This window comes from Chiloscyllium punctatum, chromosome 1, assembly GCF_047496795.1.
Source record: "Chiloscyllium punctatum isolate Juve2018m chromosome 1, sChiPun1.3, whole genome shotgun sequence".
Lineage (NCBI taxonomy): Eukaryota > Metazoa > Chordata > Chondrichthyes > Orectolobiformes > Hemiscylliidae > Chiloscyllium > Chiloscyllium punctatum.
This window is the reverse complement of record NC_092739.1, coordinates 43,583,451-43,603,864: the sequence shown is the minus strand read 5'-3', so window position 1 is coordinate 43,603,864 and position 20,414 is coordinate 43,583,451.

Below are 20,414 nucleotides of genomic sequence, written 5' to 3'. Positions count from 1 at the left end.
TGCCATCAACTACTACCCTCTGTCTTCTTCCAGAGAGCCAATTCCTAATCCAAACCTCCAACTCACCCTCAATGCCATATCTCTGTATTTTCTGCAGTAGCCTACCATGGGGGACCTTATCAAACGCCTTACTAAAATCCATATATACCACATCTACCGCTTTCCCCTCATCTACCTCCTTAGTCACCTTCTCAAAGAATTCAATAAGGTTTGTGAGGCACGACCTGCCCTTCACAAAACCATGCTGACTATCCTTGATCACATTATTCCTATCCAAATGTTCATAAATCCTATCCCTTACAATTCTCTCTAAGACTTTGCCCACAACAGAAGTGAGACTCACTGGCCTATAGTTACTAGCTGTGAAGGAGGGGATGGGTAGGGTGAGTGCCCCCTATGGGCAGGAGGAAGTGTCTTCCATTCAAGGTTTTATAGTTGCTTTCTTTGTAGTTTTTTGGTAGTGATAGTTGTTTATAGTCATGATAGAGTAATTATTGTGAACATAATTCTTTGACTCTATGAGTCTTTATTTACTTGTGCTTGGCGCTTTGTAAGCAGGATTCAAGGGTCTCTGAAAGGGGATATGGCTAAGTGTCTTATTAAATGGTGCACCTGGAACATCAAGGGAAGTAATTCATCTGTTAAAAGGAAAAAAAGTGCTTTCTAGCCTTAGGAGAGAAAAGGTTGATATTGCTTTGTTGCAGGAAGCCCATCTTGATGATGAGGAACACCTGAAATTACAACAGGGGTGTTATGACCGGGTTTTCTTTTCATCCTTTACTACTAAAAGTAGGGGAGTGGCAGTACTTATTCAGAAAAATCTTCTGTTCACTTTATTAGAGCAGGTGAAAGATGAGCAGGGACGGTTTGTGATACTTAAATCCCTGACACATGGGGAGGAATATGGCATTTTAAATGTCTATTGTCCTCTAGTGCATCCCCTCAAATTTTTGATTAGTGCTTTCTCTAAGCTGAGTGCTTTTGGAACTCGGCATATTATTATAGTTGAGGATTTTAATTGTCTTTTGGATCCAACAGTGGACAGGATGCCTAGTGGGCCCCCAGCTATTTCTTCGCAGGCCAAGCAGATGGTTGACTTATGCTAGGAGTTGGGGCTGGTGGATATTTGGAGATGTCTTCACCCTACCGGCAGGCACTTCACCTTTTTTTCAAGCCCACATAAATGTCACACAAGGATTGACCTCTTTCTGGCTCCCTCAGCCCTTCTGGATTCGATTATGGGTTGTAAAATGGGGAATAGAGCTCTGATCATGCGGCGGTATATTTGGAGGTTAAGACCAGGAGTGAGGGGCTAGGTTTGCGGCACTGGCATTTGGACCCTTTTCTCCTTAAGGATTCCAAATTTGTGGAATACTTTTTGAAGGAGCTTCAGGAATTCTTGACTATCAACTCAGGCATGGCGAGTTATCCATCCATGCTATGGGAGACTGCTAAGGCCTTTGCTAGGGGATTAGCTATTTCCTATTCAGCTAGCTGGAAACGACAGAAGAAGGAACAGCAGCGTCTACTTGAGACGCGGTTGAAAGCCGCCGAGGTGGCACATTTTGTGTGGCCTTCGGTGACTAACTTACAGCAGATCGCAGCCCTCTGGGTTGCCTTGAATTCAATACTGACACAAAACTCAAAGAAAGAACTTGCTTTTGCTAGACAAAGGCTGTTCGAATATAGGAATAGGCCAGGGAAGTATTTAGCGTACCTGACTAGGAAAAAGCGTGCTCCCCAATCCATTACATACGATTGGGTCCTTACATGGGTCCTTACATACGATACTAAAAAGGTTAATGAGGCTTTTTGGAGTTTTTACTCTGAATTGTATCAGTCTGAAGGTTGTGAGGACAGGAGTGCTAAAATGGAGATCTTTTTTAAGAACCTGGACCTCCCAGGGGTAACCTTGGAACAGGCCTCTCTCCTTAATGCCCCCTTGACAGTTCAGGATATACAGGATGCAACTAGGCAACTTCAGAGTGGGAAAGCGCCTGGCTCTGGTAATCTCCCGGGTGAGTTTTATCAAGAGTTTATAGGGATTCTATCAGGGCCGATGTTGGAGATGTATAATCACACCTGTATGCATGAACACCTACCACCATCTTAGAGAGAAGTTAATATTTCCTTAATTCTAAAGAAGGGGAAGGTTCCTGAGGATTGGGCCTCATACAGGCCCATCTCTCTATTAAATTCAGATTTCAAGATTTTGTGTAAGATCCTGGCGCTGAGATTGGAAAAGGTGTTGCCCCATATTGCTAAAGAGGACCAGACAGACTTTATAAGGGGCTGTAGGGGCTCTAATAATATTATAAGGCTGCTGAATATAGTCCAAGTTTGTCAGCAACGATCGATTCAGGGGTTGGTGATTTCCTTAGATGCAGAGAAAGCATTTGACCGGATGGAATGGCCGTATCTTTTTTATGTCTTAGAACAGTTCGGGCTGGGTGGGGTCTTTGCTCGGTGGGTGGAGGTTTTATATCACCACCCTGTGGCTGCGGTCATCACCAACGGGGTGAAGTCTGGGAATTTTACAATTGGTGGGGTAGTCAGCTGCCCCTCTCACTGTTGTTGTTTATGTTGGTGATAGAGCCACTGGCAGAGGCCATTCGTCAGAACGTCCACATAACCACTCCGGAAGTGGGATCAAGGGCACACAAGATTACATTGTACGCAAATAAGATCCTTCTGTTTTTGTCGAACCTGATCACCTCCGTACCTCATTTGATACAATGTATCAATTCATTTGGGGCTATTTCAGGATGTAAGATTAACTTTCAAAATCGGAGGCTATGCCTTTGGGGAACCTTAAAGATGTGCCAGAAGTTGAAGGTGGCTCTAAGTTCCCTTTTCAGTGGTCACGGCCAGGGTTCCGATACCTAGGCATTTTTATTACCCCCAGGTTTGATCAATTATTTCGGACTAACTTTGCTCACTTGCTCAACAATACTGGGTGAGATCTCCAGAGATGGGAGGCTCTTCCAATTTCATGGCTGGGCCGAATATCTCTCATTAAGATGAATGTTCTTCCTCGTTTGCTTTATCCCATGCGTATGCTCCCTATAATGTTTCCCAGGTCAACGCTACGGAAGCTTATGGGGTGGTTTAGTTCCTTTGTCTGGCATCGTGGGTGGCCCCTCATCAAACTTACTAAATTGTATTTCCCTCAAGGAGGGGGAGGAGTTGATTTCCCAGACATCAGAGGGGATCAATTGAGTTCCCTGCTATTCCTTTGTCTGTGATTGGGTAGGTAACGATCTGAACTCAATATGGCTGGATATCGAGGCCTCCCAGGCAAAGTGCCCTCTTATTAACCTGTTGTTCATGGATAAGATGAGGACAGTTATGGACCACTGCTGGAACCCCATTGTCATTAGTACAGTCAAGGCGGAGGGCGATGCGTCAGAGTGAGGGTTGTTTATCCAAGACTTCGCCACTTACACCTATAGTTGGCATGCCAGGGTTCTGACAGGGGATGATGGACTCAAGAGTTCAAACTATGGGCAGCGAGAGGAGTTTCTAGTTTGGGAGACTTGTTTGAGGGGGAGGCTATGATGTCTTTGAGCAACTGAGCTGCAAATACGAGTTGCGCAGAAGAGCTATTTTCCGTTTTTTTCCGGTCAGGGATTTCATCCAGAAGAAGACTACACTTCTCACTGAGCCCTATAAGCCCGATACAGAGAGGTTGTTGTTACATTCCACAAACACCCTTTCAGTTAGTGCCCTCTATCACCTGCTGGGTGGCAGGGCCTGGCAAGATATTAACTGGTTATGTGAGATCTGGGAGCACGAGCTGGGAGTGGAGATCTCTTCTGAAACATGGGAGAACATATGGAAGAATGCTTGAAAGATCTCAATCTGTAACAGGCTGTGCACTACACAGTTAAAAGTTCTACACAGGACTTATCTGGCACCAGACCATCTGGCAAAGTTTAAAGAAGGGGCATCTTCAGTGTGCCCCAAATGCAAAATATGTGTAAAAAGGTAAATTACTGCGGATGCTGGAATCTGAAACCAAAAGAGAAAATGCTGGAAATTCTCAGCAGGTCTGACAACATCTGTAAGGAGAGAAAAGAGCTGACGTTTCGAGTCTAACTAACCCTTTGTCAAAGCTGTGACAAAGGGTCAGTTAGACTCGAAACGTCAGCTCTTTTCTCTCCTTACAGATGCTGCCAGACCTGCTGAGATTTTCCAACATTTTCTCTCTTTGGGTAAAATAAGTGTAGGTACTCTTACCCAATGCTTCTGGACATGCCACAGGCTCTGTGTTTATTGGAGCGCTGTGGCAGAAGAGATAGGGAAGGTATTAAGGACTGAAGTCAAAGTAGACTCGATATCTCTCCTCTTAGGTCTACCGAATTTACCATCTTTAGATGGGCATGGGAAGAAACCATTTAGTATTCTTGCATACTGTGCACAGAAGAATATTCTGATGAATTGGGTGTCTGAGAACCCGCTGGACTTGCTGGGATGGCAGAAATTAATTATGGAGCACATTCCCTTGGACTTTTTCGCAAACATACTGCACCACACAACAGACCATTTTTATAAGACATGGCAGCCCTACTTGAGTTATTTGGATATAGATTTGTCAGTTATCTTAACTAGGGTGTTTGCTTAACCAGGATGGTTAGGTTTGTCAAGCCCTGGGCCCTGGAGAGGGTCTCCTGAGTTAATACGGATGTATATATAGACAATGCTCTCGTTCCTTTGTTTGGGAGCTTTGCGCTGAGCATAGCTATTTTGTATTCTGTGTTTTTTTTGGGGGCTTTTTTTTTGCTTTTCTTTTTTTTGATCTATAAGCTATTTACTTATTTATTGGTGATGCTTTGCAGAGTGTTCGGGTTTGTTTTGTACTATAGGGTAGGTTAGTAATTAGTAGACTGCAATTGTATTATAATTTGTGTTCTTTTTCTTTGTATTATACTGATATTTGTTATTGATTGCATTTTTTCAGCAATTTTACATGTTTGTAAAGTTAAAAAAATTTGCTAATAAAATATTTGTAAAAAAAATTATAAACAATTACAGACAAGTTACAATTAATGTTACCTTTCCTACATTACAAGCATTGAAATAGATACAGATTTCATAATTTAGGTGTTTCATTGGGGTCTTGGACCATGAAAAGAATAGGATTACTTTGGTACCATTCCACCTTACATCTTTTGGGGATGAAGTTAGTCAAACTTCAGCGTTGTCTAGATTTCTCTGGTTGTGGTGGCAATCCATTCAGGTCTTGGGCAAATAGTGTCAGGGTTTTTCAGCACTTAATGGCTACTCTTGTTAGGAGAGTTTAAATGGAAGGACAATGTGAGACGGAGGCTTTAAGACCGAGCTCAGCCTGTGCTTCTATTTTTAGATTAAATTAGATTACTTCCAGTGTGGAAGCAGGCCATTCAGCCCAACAAGTCCACACCAACCCTCCGAAGAGCAACCCACCCAGACCCATTCCCCTACATTTACCCCATTCACCTAACACCATGGGCAATTTAGCATGGCCAATTCACCCAGCCTGCACATTTTTGGACTGTGGGAGGAAACCGGAGCACCCCCACGCAGACACGGGGAGGATGTGTAAACTCCACACAGACAGTTGCCTGAGGTGAGAATTGAACCTGGGTCCCTGGTGCTGTGAGGCAGCAGTGCTAACCACTGTGCCACCGTGCCACCCAATTCTTGTGACCTGAGCAGTATGGATAAATGTGAGACTGAGGTTCCCCACGCGCACAGTAGATTCGAACAAGGAATAGAAGTCGATGTGTCGATGAACAATGGATCATGGACAGGGGGTCTGACAGTGATGAAGAATCTGAGGAGAAACATTCAGTTATTTGTGTTTTTGTATAACTGTCCACCTGATCATCCAACACCAGTCCATTGGATGTATGCATTCATGATTTTTGAGACTTGTCCCTCTGCCAGGATATAATTACTTACCTTTGTCCAGGGGAACATGCTTAGTTGACTCGCATGGCAAAATCCTGAGCATTCAGTTGGCTTTCTTCACACCATTCTTTGAGAGCATTGAGAATTCCCTGAATCCATTGGCTGCACCCTACAGCCTGGATTGTTTAACCCTTACATTATCCAAGTATTCCCAGCATTTAGGGTCAGGAGAGAGCATTATAATGGGAATTAAGAAAATAATTGAGGACTGACAATGTGGGAGAGTCAGAGTCAAAAGGTGTGGCGCTGGAAAAGCACAGCAGGTCAGGCAAGATTGGAGGAACAGGGGAGTCAATGTTTCAGTCATAAGCCCTTCATCAGGAACGTGGTGGGGGAAGGGGACTGAGAGATAAATTGGGGGAGGGGGGGTAGGGTGGGGTGTGGGGCTGGGGGAAGGTAGCTGTGAAGGTGATAGGAGGATGCAGGTAAGGGGTAATTGTATTAGGTTGGTGGGGAGGGTGGAGTGGAGAGATGGGAAGGAAAATGTAGTGTTCAAGAGGGCAGTGCAGAGTTGGAGGTTTAGACCTGGGATAAGGTGGAGGGAGGGGAGATTTGGAAATTAGTGAAGTTGATGTTGATGCCATGTAGTTGAAGGGTAAGGCTGAAGATGAGATGTTCTTTCACCAGGCATCAGGTGGTTAGGATTTGGTAGTGGAGGAAGCCCAGGAGTTGGATGTCCTTGGGGGAGTGGGAGGGAGAACTGAAGTGGTCAGCCAGAGGGTGGTAAGGTTGTTTGTTGTGTGCGGCCCAATGATGTTCCCTGAAACGGTACATGAGTTGGTGTCCTAGATCCCCAATGTAGAGGAGACCACATTGAGAGCAACAGGCATAGTAGATGAGAGGGGTGAATGTGCAGGAAAATCTCTGCTGGATGTGAAAAGATCCTTTGGGGCCTTGGATGGGGGTGAGGGGCGAGGTGTGGGCGCAGGTTTTACACCTCTTGCAGCAGCAAGGGAGGGTGCTGGGTGTGGAGACTGGGTTGGTGGGGGCGTGGACCTAACAAGGAATGGTCACTGAGGGAATGGTCTCTGCGGAATGCAGATAGTGGTGGGGTGGAAATGACGGAGGATAATGTGCTGAATTTGGAGATTGGTGGAGTGGAAGGTGAGGACCAGGGAGGTTCGATCCTTGTTGCGGTTGGAGGGGTGAGGTTCAAGGACAGAGGTGCAGGAAGTGGAGGAGATGTTCTGGGGGGCATTCTTGATCATGAGTGAGTGGAAATTGCAATCTTTGAAATAGGAAGCCATGGGATGTCCTGGAGTAGAATTGCTCCTCCAGAGAGCAGATACAGCAGAGGCAGAGGAACTGGGAGTAACTTATCATGTTTTTAGAGGAGGTGGGGTGGGAGGAGGGGTAGCTAAGGTAGCTGTGGAATTCAGTGTGGTTGAAATGGATGTTTGGGTTGAGTTGATCCCTTGCTACCGGACAAGATGTAAAATCTGCATCCACACTCCCCCCTCACTCAATCCAAGGCCCCGAAGGATCATTTCACATCCAGCAGAAGTTTTCCTGCACATCCAAACACCTCAATTACTATGTCTGTTGCTCTCGATGTAGTCTTCTCTACATTGGGGAGAGAGGACGCCAACTCACGGAGCATTTCAGGGAACATCGCTGGGACACACACACATGAAACAACCCCACCACCCCCACTTCAATCCCCCCTCCCACTTCCCTGAGGATGTGCAAGCCCTGGGCCTCCTCCACTGTCAAATCAAAGTCACTCACCAACTGGAGGAAGAATGCCTCACCTTCCGCCTTGGGACCCTTCACGGCATCAATGTCGACTTCACCAGCTTCCTCATCTCCCCTCCCTCCATCCCAGATCCAACCCTTCAACTCGTCATCGCTCTCTTGACCTACCTTACCTGTCCTTCTTCCTTCCCACCTATCCATTCCACCCTCTCCACCAACTTATCACAATTACCCCCACCTGCATCCACCTTCCCAGGTACCTCCCCCAGCACCACCCCTACCCCCATTTATCTCTCATTCCCCTTCACCCTCCACATTCGCAATGAAGAGCTTACACCCGAAACGTCGACTGTCCTGCCTCTCGGATGCTGCCTGTACTTTGGCTGTACCACAATTTTCCAAATCATTGATGCTGGTTGAGTCCCCATGACAAACCAGCTGTTAATTGAGCACTTTTAGAAAGGTAACCACAGCATGTTATGAATTACACTGATAAGCAATTCATGATTGTCATTTGGTCTTGTTGTGTGGCCAACTTGCATAGACTGGAAACAAATTGCGCCTGTTTCAACTTCACAAAATGAGCAAAAACTATTGTCTGGTTCATTCCTCCTTACAATACCCTGGTCCATCTGAGTCATCTTGTCTGGCTTAACTTCAGCTTGGCAGTTAACTGCCAGTTATTATCTAACTGGTGCACACTTTATTGACAATGCTTCTAGCAATCACTTTGCAAGCAATCAACACTCTCTTCTCTCTAAGTTGTTCCCCTTCACACTGATATTCTTGCAAATGGACTGATCAGTCCAAGACTAAAAATACGTTGTTTTTCAGGAAGATTGAAGTTCTACACTACCAGATGACTATTAATTAAAGGATAATTATAATGTGGAACTTTACACTTTAATTTTTCAAGTATTGACTGGAACAGTAAAAGGGCAGAAAGGGGCAAGTGTTTCTAAATTGTATTCAGGACAATTTTCGACATCAGTATATTTCTAATTCAACGTGGAAGCAGGCATCGCCAGTTCTGATTCTGATTCTGTGGAATGAAGTGGATCAAGTGGTTTAACTTTCAGGATACAAACATTCAGGGGACGGTGATCATAGAATCATGTCGGCTATGGAAAAGATGCATTCCAAAGTAAAATTAATTAATTAGGGAAAAACCAATTTCATTGGCATGAGAACTGATTTAGCCCAGATAAATTGGAATCAAAGATTGGCAGGCAAAAGTATTCACAATGGATTGTCTTTAGGTACATTCCACAAGGGAAAAAAATCAAATAAATCCTGAAGCTACCGGATGACAACAAAAATTAAGAATGAAACAAGGGAGAATGTGATCAATATTGGGTGGATTACACAATTGAAAACTGGGTGCATTTAGAGGATTCGAAAGGTAAGTGAAAAACAAACAAAAGAATCAGAGAGATAGCAGGCGAAGAGACAGACAGCTAACACCAAACTGAATCCTTAAGTAATAAAAAATTAGTAAAGAGATGAGAGGGTTCTATTTGTGACCTAAAAGGGATTTACATATGGAGATTGGAGCTACTGAAGCTATTTGTAATCACTCAGGGAACCGAAGCGGACAGGAACATCCTTTATTGTTGAACACTAAGATAGTGCCACGACTTGTGGTGTGCATAGGTTAGTCCCAGTCTGAGACAGACAGTTCTACACACCCATCCCTAGGCCTGCTTCTTTTCATCCCAAGAGGGCCTTGTAAATGCACCCAGTTTGGAGCCAGAACCATGATCCTAAGATTAAGCGTCCCATTAAGAGTTACATTAGGAGCTAGCTGGGCATGTTTGAATCAGCTTTATTTATTTATTTTTAATGTTTCCCCCCCACACCACCTCTGCCCCATAATATATATATATGTTCTGCCACTAGGAAAACAGCCACGTGGCTAATGAAACATTAACCCGGGCCTACATTCTCAAAGACTCAAGAGATGAGTTCCAGCTGGGAAGGCCATTACCCATTACCTGAGCTCTACAAGCTGATTAATTAGTTATTCCCCACGGGCTTTGTAGAGGGTTATCACAGTATTAAATAAATACATTTAATGTGTGGACAAAGAAGAAGCTGTCCAATTTAGAAGGAGGAGATAGTTGAGACACTGGGTGGACTAAAAATGGTTATATTATTAGATAGATTGGCTGCATTTAGAGTCAATAAATCACCAGGATCAGATGGGATACATTCAAGGAAACTAGGGAAGTGTAAGGAGACCTAGGTTTAAGATTGTTGGGTTTTTGACTTTGTTTGTTTAAACTGGTCATTTTTAAAGTTTCTCTTCTTACAAACACTTATTCTGCAAGTCTAACAAAGCCAAAATGCCATTTTGTCTGAATAAAGAAGCCATTATGATATTGCACATTGATAATCCCAGAACACTGACAAACTACGGCTGGAGGACCATTGACTCAGAGAAGGAAGTTCTTTGGTCTACCTGAGACTCGTTGATCTTCCAGACCAAAGAGCTGACCTTGGCCGAGTGTGGCAGACTGGCACATCCCAAGATCTAGGACTACGTGCTGAGGGATGCATTAAAGCTTGGGACCACTGCCACCAAGATGCAGTGTGGAAATATAATTAATATAAAAAATACATATCAATTATATTGTAATTGAAGGACATATAATTAATAATCAGTGGTGAATAAAGCCTGCATTTTTATTAATACCATTTACATTATTAACTGTCTGTATTTTAAATAGTATGGTTAAAATAGGCAGAGAAAGACAGGAGAAAAATATCTCTCATGTCATATCAGTACAGTTGTCCTTGGCACTAAAGTTATAAGCACATTTATGGATCACTATTTATGGATAGCTATTGATAGAGAAAAAAATCCAACACAATGGAAAAAGGGGAGAGTGGACTTAAGGAAGTTTGTGATATCATGGACAAATGGTCTTTTCTATAATTATTGTAGATTCGATGAAATGTACGAGGATACCATCATTAAATACAACTAATGGTGCCATGTCAATAAAACCTCACAAAGACTACAAATAATTCTTCAACAAGATATTTTCTTCATTTAATTTCCTTATGATGTGGGTGAGCTGGCAAACTAGTATTTATTTTTAACTTCAAAAATATACTTAATTCATATATGATCTCTAAGTAAATGCAAGTACAGAATTTGTAGGAAATATCGTTGAATTTTGACATTTCTCATGAGAGCTTCAATCCAGTTGCAACAAAAAGACATTTTCTAATCATGAAAGGGAACTATTGATATTAGCATTAAAGCTATAACGTTATCTCAGAACATAAGAGACTCTTGTTAATCTTCAGCAGGAAGACCTCGTTGGTCTTTCCCCACTGCATCTTGGTGGGAGTGGTCCCAAGCTTTAATGCATCCCTCAGCACATAGTCCTGGACCTTGGAATGTGCCAGTCTGCCACACTCGGTCAGGGTCAACTTCTGAGTCTTGAAGATCAACAAGTCTCAGGCAGACCAAAGAACCTCCTTCTCTGAGTCAATGGTCCTCCAGGCATAGTTGATGTTTGTCTCAGTGTACATCCTGGGGAACAGATAATAGAGCATAAAGTCCCATGTCACGGAGCTGTTTGGGACAAACTTCGATAAAAACCACTGCAACTTCCTCCAGACTTCCTTTGCAAAGACACGTTCCAGAAGGTGATATGTGACATCTCTATACCCCTGCAGCTGCTTTAACGGCAGTGTGCCTTGGCAGAGGCATACTGGGTGTACAAGTAGGATCTCACAAATAGTATCCTTCTCACTACCAGCCAAGTGATCTCTCAATGCTTGGTGAAAAGTTCTGGTGATGAGGCAGACTGAGTTGATGTTTGTCTTTTTTTTCTTTCAAAAATATACTTTATTCATAAAATATTTTGATGATCTGTACAATTGGTCATGCCATACGTACGTAAACATTCCATTTCTTTGCATACAGAGACAGAGTAATCATTCATATATACAGGTCTGTACGATTACTATCCACATATTTAGCTGGGGGGTCAGCGGAGCCCCCTTACTGCGTCGGCCCCCTGTGCTTAGGCAGGCAAATGTTACACGGTGGTCTTTCCCCACCGTGCCTTGGCGGCAGCTGCCCCAAGCTTCAGCGCGTCCCTCAACATGTAGTGCTGGACCTTGGAATATGCCAGTCTGCAACACTCAGTCGGGGTCAACTCCTTCAACTGGAAGATCAACAGGTTTCGGACCGCCCAGAGAGTGTCCTTCACCGAGTTGATGATCCTCCAGGTACAGTTGATTTTCGTCTCAGTGTGAGTCCCGGGGAACAGGCCGTAGAGCACGGAGTCCCGCGTCATGGCGCTGCTCGGGATGAACCTCGACAAACACCACTGCATTCCTCTCCAGACTTCTTCTGCATAGGCACATTCCAGAAGGAGGTGTGTGACAGTCTCGTCCCCACCGCAGCCACTTCGAGGGCAGCTTGCGGTGTGGCAGAGAGTCCAGGCGTGCATAAAGGATCTCACAGGCAGTGCCCTTCTCACCACCAGCCAAGCCATGTCTTGGTGCTTGTTGGAAAGTTCTGGCGATGAGGCATTCTGCCAAATGGCTTTGACAGTCTGCTCAGGGAACCGCTCGATAGGATCCGCCCTCTCCTTTTCCCAAAGGGTCTCAAGGAAACTACGTGCTGACCACTTCCTGATGGACTTGTGGTCAAAGATGTTTTTCTTCATAAACCTCTCCATGAAGGACAAGTGACACAGAATGGTCCAACTACTCGGAGCGTTCTGCGGTAGCAACGCCAGGCCCATCCTTTGCAACACAAGGGACAGGTAGTACCTCAGTATGTAGTGACACTTGGTGTTTGCGTACCGGGGATCCACGCACAGCTTGATGCAGCCACATACAAAGGTGGCCATCAGGGTGAGGGGGGCATTGGGTATGTTACTGAATTGATGTTTGTCTCAGTGTGTCAAGCTGTCCAGGAGGTACACTGTATTGAACTGGAATTATTTGGACTTACACTGGGTAAGGATGTCGCTCCACTTTCTGGAGAACATTACTATATAAAAGGTTTCTTCTCTCTTTTTTTCATTCCCTTATATTATTATGTATGTTAATGCTACTTTTATGTTCGGTGATGTTTCAAAAAGGGTAAAATTCTGATGATCTGACGAAGTATGTTTATTTGAGATGCTCATGTTTTGCAAATCAAATTAGGGTTAACTGCACTTTCAAAATGTGACCACAAGATGGAGATATTTTGCCAATCATACAATTTTAAAACGCTCCTAATAGTTGGAAATCTCAAATTGAACCAGAAGTAAACGCAGTAAAGGAAAAAAAATGACAAGCTAAATTTGCAACTGGAAACTTAGTCAGAAGCAGAATGGGAAGGTAGAAATACAGTTAAATGTGGCTGAATAAAACTACCAGTCAACTTGACTCCTGGCCCAATTTGTTTAGCCCTGTGGGGGAATCTAGAATGAAGGGGTGATAGTTTAAAAATATAGGATGCCCATTTAAAACAGAGTTGAGAAAACATTTTTTTCTCTGGGAGGTATGAGTGACTTTGGAATTCCCTTCCTCAAAAGACAGTGTATGCAGAATCTTTAAATATTTTTAAAGCAGAGGTACCTGGTTTCTTGATTACTAAGGAGATTTTGGGGATATAGAGGACTGAAAATGTGTTGCTGGAAAAGCGCAGCAGGTCAGGCAGCATCCAAGGGGCAGGAGAATCGGATTCTCTTGCTCCTTGGATGCTGCCTGACCTGCTGCGCTTTTCCAGCAACACATTTTCAGCTCTGATCTCCAGCATCTGCAGTCCTCACTTTCTCCCCAATATAGAGGACTGTACAGTTGAGATTAAAATCAATCAGCCATGATCTTATTAAATAAGGGAACAGGCTCAAAAGGCTAAGTGGCTTACTCTTGTCCCTTATTTGTGTGCACTGCCAAAATCCTGGGCATTATCATTGACTAGATACTGAATTGGATCAGCCAAATAAATATTTTGGCTATGAAAACAGGTCAGAGGCATGAAATTCTGTAGTAATTCATCTTGTGGCTCTCAAAGCTTTTCCACCATCTAAAAGACAGAAATCTGGAGTGTGATAGAATATTCTCCACTTGCTTGCATGGATGCAGCTTCAATAACACTCAAGAAGTCTGGCACCATCCAGGACAAAGCACCCTGTTTGATTTGTATTTGATTGGCATTGAGACAGATTTTATTGTAAATATAATGATAGGAAGTCTTATTCTAAAAGAGACAGCTGTTTTCCGTGCCTGTAGCTGGCTAGTTATCTGTTGAAATTTGGAAATTGTTTGAGATGCTTTGCCCCTCCCAAAGTTGTGCAATAATGACCTCTTACTGTCTGAATCACCACTCAATTATCCTGAAGAATCTGAACCTTCTACATCCGCACTTTGATAACGCACTTTTAACTGTGTGATAACTTATAGTTACCAAAAACCAACTTTTCCAGTCATGAAAAAAATTGCTTTTCAAGTGTGAAGCCTTATTCTTCCAGCCTATTACTACTGTTGGAGATTTTTCAAAATATAATAGACGGTTTCACATTTTCTCTGTCCCCATTACCTCAAATATTTCTTTCCCCTTCTGAACCTGTTTTGATATTGAATTAAACATTCTACCTGACACTTCCTGGTTTGAGTATTGCACTGCCCTTTAACAAGTCTGCCATCTGACTGGTTAAGGAGATGCTGGCCTTGTATGCCCAGCCCCCAGACACTCAGTTGAGGGCAGCTCTTGTTGAATGTTGACTGGCAGCACATTAAAATGTGAAAGTCCAAAGAAATCCATGGGCACTTCAACTCTAACCCTGTCTCGGAGTAAGCTTTCATATTATAGCTTGAAACACTTACAACTAATTTAAACAATTTCTAACTCCTAACACTTATTTTGAATGAAATTAGATCAGGACTATCTTACTGATAACTTCTGTCCAAGCCAGTCAATCCTGCAAATGCTTAGTCTTTGGTCAGTAGAATTCACATAATGATCTCATAGCAGTAGATCCATGTGAGAATGTTAGTTCCTCCATACAGCCAGCTGAATTTCAATAAATCATCACTATGTTTTAAGCATCCAATACATTGTTTGTGTCCAGGATTTTGCTCTCCAGAAAATATACTTCTCTCTTGAGAATATATGGAGTCTAGGGGATAGAAATGCTTAAACTAAATGAGTTATTAACTTTACAACTTAATTAACAGAAATTACTAAACAATAAACTTTCAATGGAAACTATACTATTACACTCAGAAACTATTGAAAGATGAAATACCAAATCTCATAGAATTCAGTTTGATGTTATTTTGAACTAATCAAGAATATCTAAGGATATTTAAGAATATCCAAGAACAGCTAAGAATAGGATATTTAATAAAATCCAAGAATAAATTATCCATTAAAAGTTGAAGCAAAGTTTTACATTAACGTCCTGAACAAATATGTTTTTTTCTCTCGGTGAGAGAAAATATCTTTTGGGGAATATTATCTGAGGGTTCCTGATACTTCTGAAATTTCAGTGAAGTAAGCTTTATTTTTGTTTGGTTCCCTCCAACTAAGCAAATATGGGTGTTAACCCTCAGTATAGTTTCCTCCCATTTCCATGTGACACTGCATCATTTCATAGTCCAAAGATGTGCAGGTCAGGTGAGTTGGCCATGCTAAATTGCCCGTAGTGTTAGGTGCAGGGGTAAATGTAGGGGTATGGGTGGGTTTCGCTTCGGCGGGTCGGTGTGGACTTGTTGGGCCGAAGGGCCTGTTTCCACACTGTAAGTAATCTAATCTAAAAAAAAGTAATCTAAAAAATATTATTCCTTAATTATTTGGTGACGAAAGTGTCAGTTTTTATCTTGTCGATTTGTTTGTTTTATACTGTTATATAAATATTTCTTTCATCACCTTCTTATTCTTTCAGTCTTAAAAGAATCCTCATTAAAGGTTTATCAATAAAAAAGATGGCTAATTTTTCTCTCCTTATAAGTGTTGTCTGATCCTGGTTATCTACCAATATCCAAGTGGTAACGATCTTTCAGCATCTGTTATCAGTATTCCTGCTGTGGTTAACATCTTATTTTCATGTTTCACTGTAACATTGCCATGTCACTTGCCAGGCATTCCTTTTAGTGATTAAACAAGTGTTTTTTTCTTTTTTGTTGTTTGTACTGGGGGCGAGTCTATTAACTTGATTGGTAGCAAATGTACGCCCTTCTAATTGGCATTAAAGATACAGTTTTCCAACTTCTAAGTTTACAGATTCAAAATCTGCTTTAGCTCCTTTCATGATCAATGAGGCGGTCAAACCACAACTTCTCAAAGCTGCCTCAGTCAGTTCAGATACATTCAGTGTCCCACATCACCTTTCTCCAGATGCTGAGCTGTTCCATATTCCTCAGATAAAGGAATAGGATAAAATAAAAAGCGGACTCATTCAAAGCTGAGTCAGCTGTAATACATTGCAGATTGCTACTGGAATCCAGGGTGGAGATAGCAGGAGCACAAATCACAACTGTCTGAATCTCCTTGGATCTGGGAATGGTGCCAGAGGACAGGAGTTTTGCTATTGTTACACTTCTGTTAAAAAAAATGGCAACATAATCATAGGCTAATCGGTTTGACATGATTAGTGAAAACAAGTAGAGATCAATATCAAGGACAAAATTAATACTGACTTGGAGGTATATTGCTTAGTTAGAGAAAACAACATAGACTTGTTACAGGTAAATTGTCACTGACTAAGTTGTTGAAGTCTTTGAAGAAATAACACAGCAGATTTGATGAAGTAGTGATGTTGTGTATGAACATTCCAAAGGCATTTAATAAAGTATGAAAATAATAGTTGTTCAGAATATAGATGTAGACATGATTACAGGGATAGTGGTAACTTACATAACAAGAGGTAGAAAGTCAAAGTGAATGGGTGATTTTCTGACCGAGGGGAAGAGTGCTGTTGGGTCCCTTAAGGTTCAGCACTGGGTCATCAAGTTAGAAAAATGGCCTGGATTTGGATTGGAGAAGCAGAGTTTTTGAATTTGCAGATGATACTAAACTTGACAATTTAATAAGCAATTGATAAGTAAACAGGATCAAGGTAGTCATCAGGAAGCTATATATAAGCTGGGGAAGTAGGCAGACATATTAGTTTAATGTGGCCAAGTATTAAAGGATACACTTTGGGAAGAACAACAGAGAGGCAGTATAATCTAAATTATACTATTTTGAGGAGGTGCAAAGGCAGGGACTTGCAAACATCTGAGTTGGGAACAGATTTTTGGGTTATTTGGGTGGAACTGAGAAATAAGAGTGGGATGATCACTTTATTGGGGTTGTATTATAGACCCCCCAATAGTCAGCGGTAAATTGAAAGCAAATGTGTAAGGAGATCTCAGTTATCCGTAAGAATAATAGGGTGCTTATGGTAGGGGATTTTAACTTCCCAAACATAGACTGGGACTGCCATAGTGTTAAAGGTTTAGATGGAGAGGAATCTGTGAGGTGTGCACAAGAAAATTTCCAGATTCAGCATATGCATGTATTTATAGAGAAAGTGCAAAACTTCACCTATTCTTGGGCAATAAGGCAGGGCAGGTGACTGGGCTTCTGTGGGGGAGCACTTTGGGGCCAGTGACCATAATTCTATTAGTTTTAAGATAGTGATAGAAAACGATAGACTGGATCTAAAAGTTGAGGTTCTCAACTGGAGGAAGGCGACTTTTAACAATAGTATGCAAGAACTTTCAAAAGCTGATTGCGGCAGATGTTCGCAGGTAAAGGGACGGTTGGAAAATGGAGAGCCTTCAAAAGTGAGATAATGAGAGTCCAGAGACAGTATATCCCTGTTGGGATGAAAGGAAAGGCTGGCAGGGATTGCTGACTGACTGGAGAAATTGAGGCTTCGGTTAAGAAAAAGAAGGAAGCATATGTCAGGTACAGACAGCAGAGATTGAATAAATCTTTAGAGGAGTATAAAGGTAGTAGGAGATAAATCATGAAGGCAGAAAGGGGACATTACATAGCTTTGGCAAATGGGATTAAGGAGGATCCAAAAGGATTCTATAAATATATTAAGGACAAAAGGGTAACTAGGGAGAGAAATGGGCCCTCAAAGATCAGCAAGTATGGAACTACAGGAGATGGGGGAAAATACTAAATGAGTATTTTGCATCAGTGTTTACTGAGGAGAAAAACATGGAAGATATAGAATGTGGGGAAATGGTGACATCTTGAAAAATGTCCGTATTACAGAGGAGGTGGTGCTGGATGTCTTAAAATGCATAAAGGTGAATAAATCCCCTAGGTCTGATCCGGTGTACCCTAGAACTCTATGGGAAGCGAGGGAAGTGATTGCTGGGCTGCTTGCTGAGATATTTGTATCATCAATAGTCACAGGTGAGGTGCTGGAAGACTGGAGGTTGGCTAACTTGGTGCCATTGTTTAAGAAGGGTGATAAGGACAAGCCAGGGAAGTACAGACCAGTGAACCTGACGTTGTTAGTGGGCAAGTTTTTTTTAAAAATTAGATTACATTACAGTGTGGAAACAGGCCCTTCTGCCCAACAAGTCCTCACCGCCCCGCCGAAGCACAACCCACTCATACCCCTACATCTACCCCTTACCTAACACTACGGGCAATTTAGCATGGCCAATTCACCTGGCCTGCACATCTTTGGACTGTGGGAGGAAACCGGAGCACCCGGAGGAAACCCACGCAGACACGGGGAGAACATGCAAACTCCACACAGTCGCCTGAGGCGGGAATTGAACCCAGGTCTCCGGCACTGTGAGGCAGCAGTGCTAACCACTGTGCCACCGTGCCACCCACAAAGTTGTTGGAGGGAATCCTGAGGGACAGGATGTACATGTATTTGGAAAGGCAAGGACTGATCAGGGATAGTCAATATGGCTTTGTGCGTAGGAAATCATGTCTCATAAACTTGATTGAGCTTTTTGAAGAAGTATCGAAGAGGATTAATAATGGCAAATTGGTGAACGTGATCTATATGGACTTCAGTAAGGCGTTCAACCAGGTTCCCTATGGTAGATTGATTAGCAAGGTTAGATCACATGGAATACAGGGAGAACTAACCTTTTGGATACAGAACTGGCTCAAAGGTAGAAGACAGAGGGTAGTGGTGGAAAGTTGCCTTTCAGATTGGAGGCCTTTGACCATGGTATGCTACAAGGATCAGTGCTGGACCACTTCTTTTCATCATTTACATAAATGATTTGTATGAGAATATAGGAGATATAGTTAGTAAGTTTGTAGATGACACCAAAATTAGAGCTGTAGTTAAAGGAGGTTACCTCAGAGTACAACAGGACCTTGATCAGATGGGCCAATGGGCTGAGAAGTGGCAGCTGGAGTTTAATTGAGATAAATGTGAGGAGCTGCATTTTGTGGAAAGCAAATCTTGGCAGAACTTATACACTTAATGGTAAGGTCCTGGGGAGTGTTGCTGAACAGGTTCATAGCTCCTTGAAAGTGGAGTCACAGGTAGACATGATAGTGAAGAAGGCATTTGGTATGCTTTCCTTTACTGGTCAGAGCATTGAGTATAGGAATTGGGAGGTCATGTTGTGGCTGTACAGGATGGTGGTTAGGCCACATTTAGAATATTGTGTGCAATTCTGGTCTTCCTTCTATTGGAAGGATGTTGTGAAACTTGAAAAGGTTTAGAAAAGATGTACGAGGATATTGCCACGTATGGAGGATTTGAACTCTTGGGAGAGGCTAAATAGGCCAGGGCTATTTTCCCTAGAGCATCAGAGGCTGAGGGGTGACCTTATAGAGGTATATAAAATCATGAGGGGCATGGATAGGGTAAATAGACAAGGTTTTATCCCTGGGGCAGGGGAGTCCAGAACTGGAGGGCATAGGTTTAGGGCGAGGGGCAAATTATAAAAGAGACTTACAGGGCAACTTTTTCACAGAGGGTGTTGCATCTATGGAATAAGCTGCCAGAGGAACTGGAGGAGGTTTGAACAATTACCGTGTTTAAAAGGCATCTGGATGGATATATGAATAGGGAGGATTTTGAGGGACGTGCACCAAGTGCTGGCAAATGGGACTAGATTAGGTTGGGATATCTGGTCAGCATGGACAAGTTGGAGTGGGTTTCCGTGCTGTACATGTCTATGACTCTAAGAAGTAGACCACTCAGCTCCTCAAACCTACAAAAAGATTCAATAAGATCATGGCTGGTCTGTCTATGTTCTGAATTCCATATTCCATTCTATCCCTGATAACATTTGATTCCCTTGCCTAACAAGTATCTATCTAACTCTATTCAATGACACTGCATCCACAACCTTCTGGGGCAGGGAGTTCGAAAGTTGCACAACTCATTAAAAGGAGAAAGTGAGGACTGTAGGTGCTGGAGAGTCAGTCGAAAAGTGGAAAACAAACAGTGGGTCAGGCAACATCCGAGGAGCAGGAGAGTCGATGTTCCAGCATTAGCCCTGCATCAGGAATGTGGAGGGGGAAGGGGGCTGAGTGGTGCTGGGGTGAAGGTAGGTTGGATGGCAGGTGTGGATGCAGTTAGGATGAGTCAGTGGGGAGGGTGGAGCAGATAGGTGGAAGGTGGGCAGGTAGGACAGGTCAAAAGGGCGGTGCCAAATTGGAGGGTTAGATTTGGGATGAGGAGATTTGTGAGGTCAATGTTGATGCTGTGTGGTTGTTGGGTCCTGAAGCAGAAGATGAGGTGTTCTTCCTCCAGTCAGTGGGTGGCTTTGATTTGGTGGTGATGAGGGCCCAAGATTTGCATGTCCTTAGGGGGAGG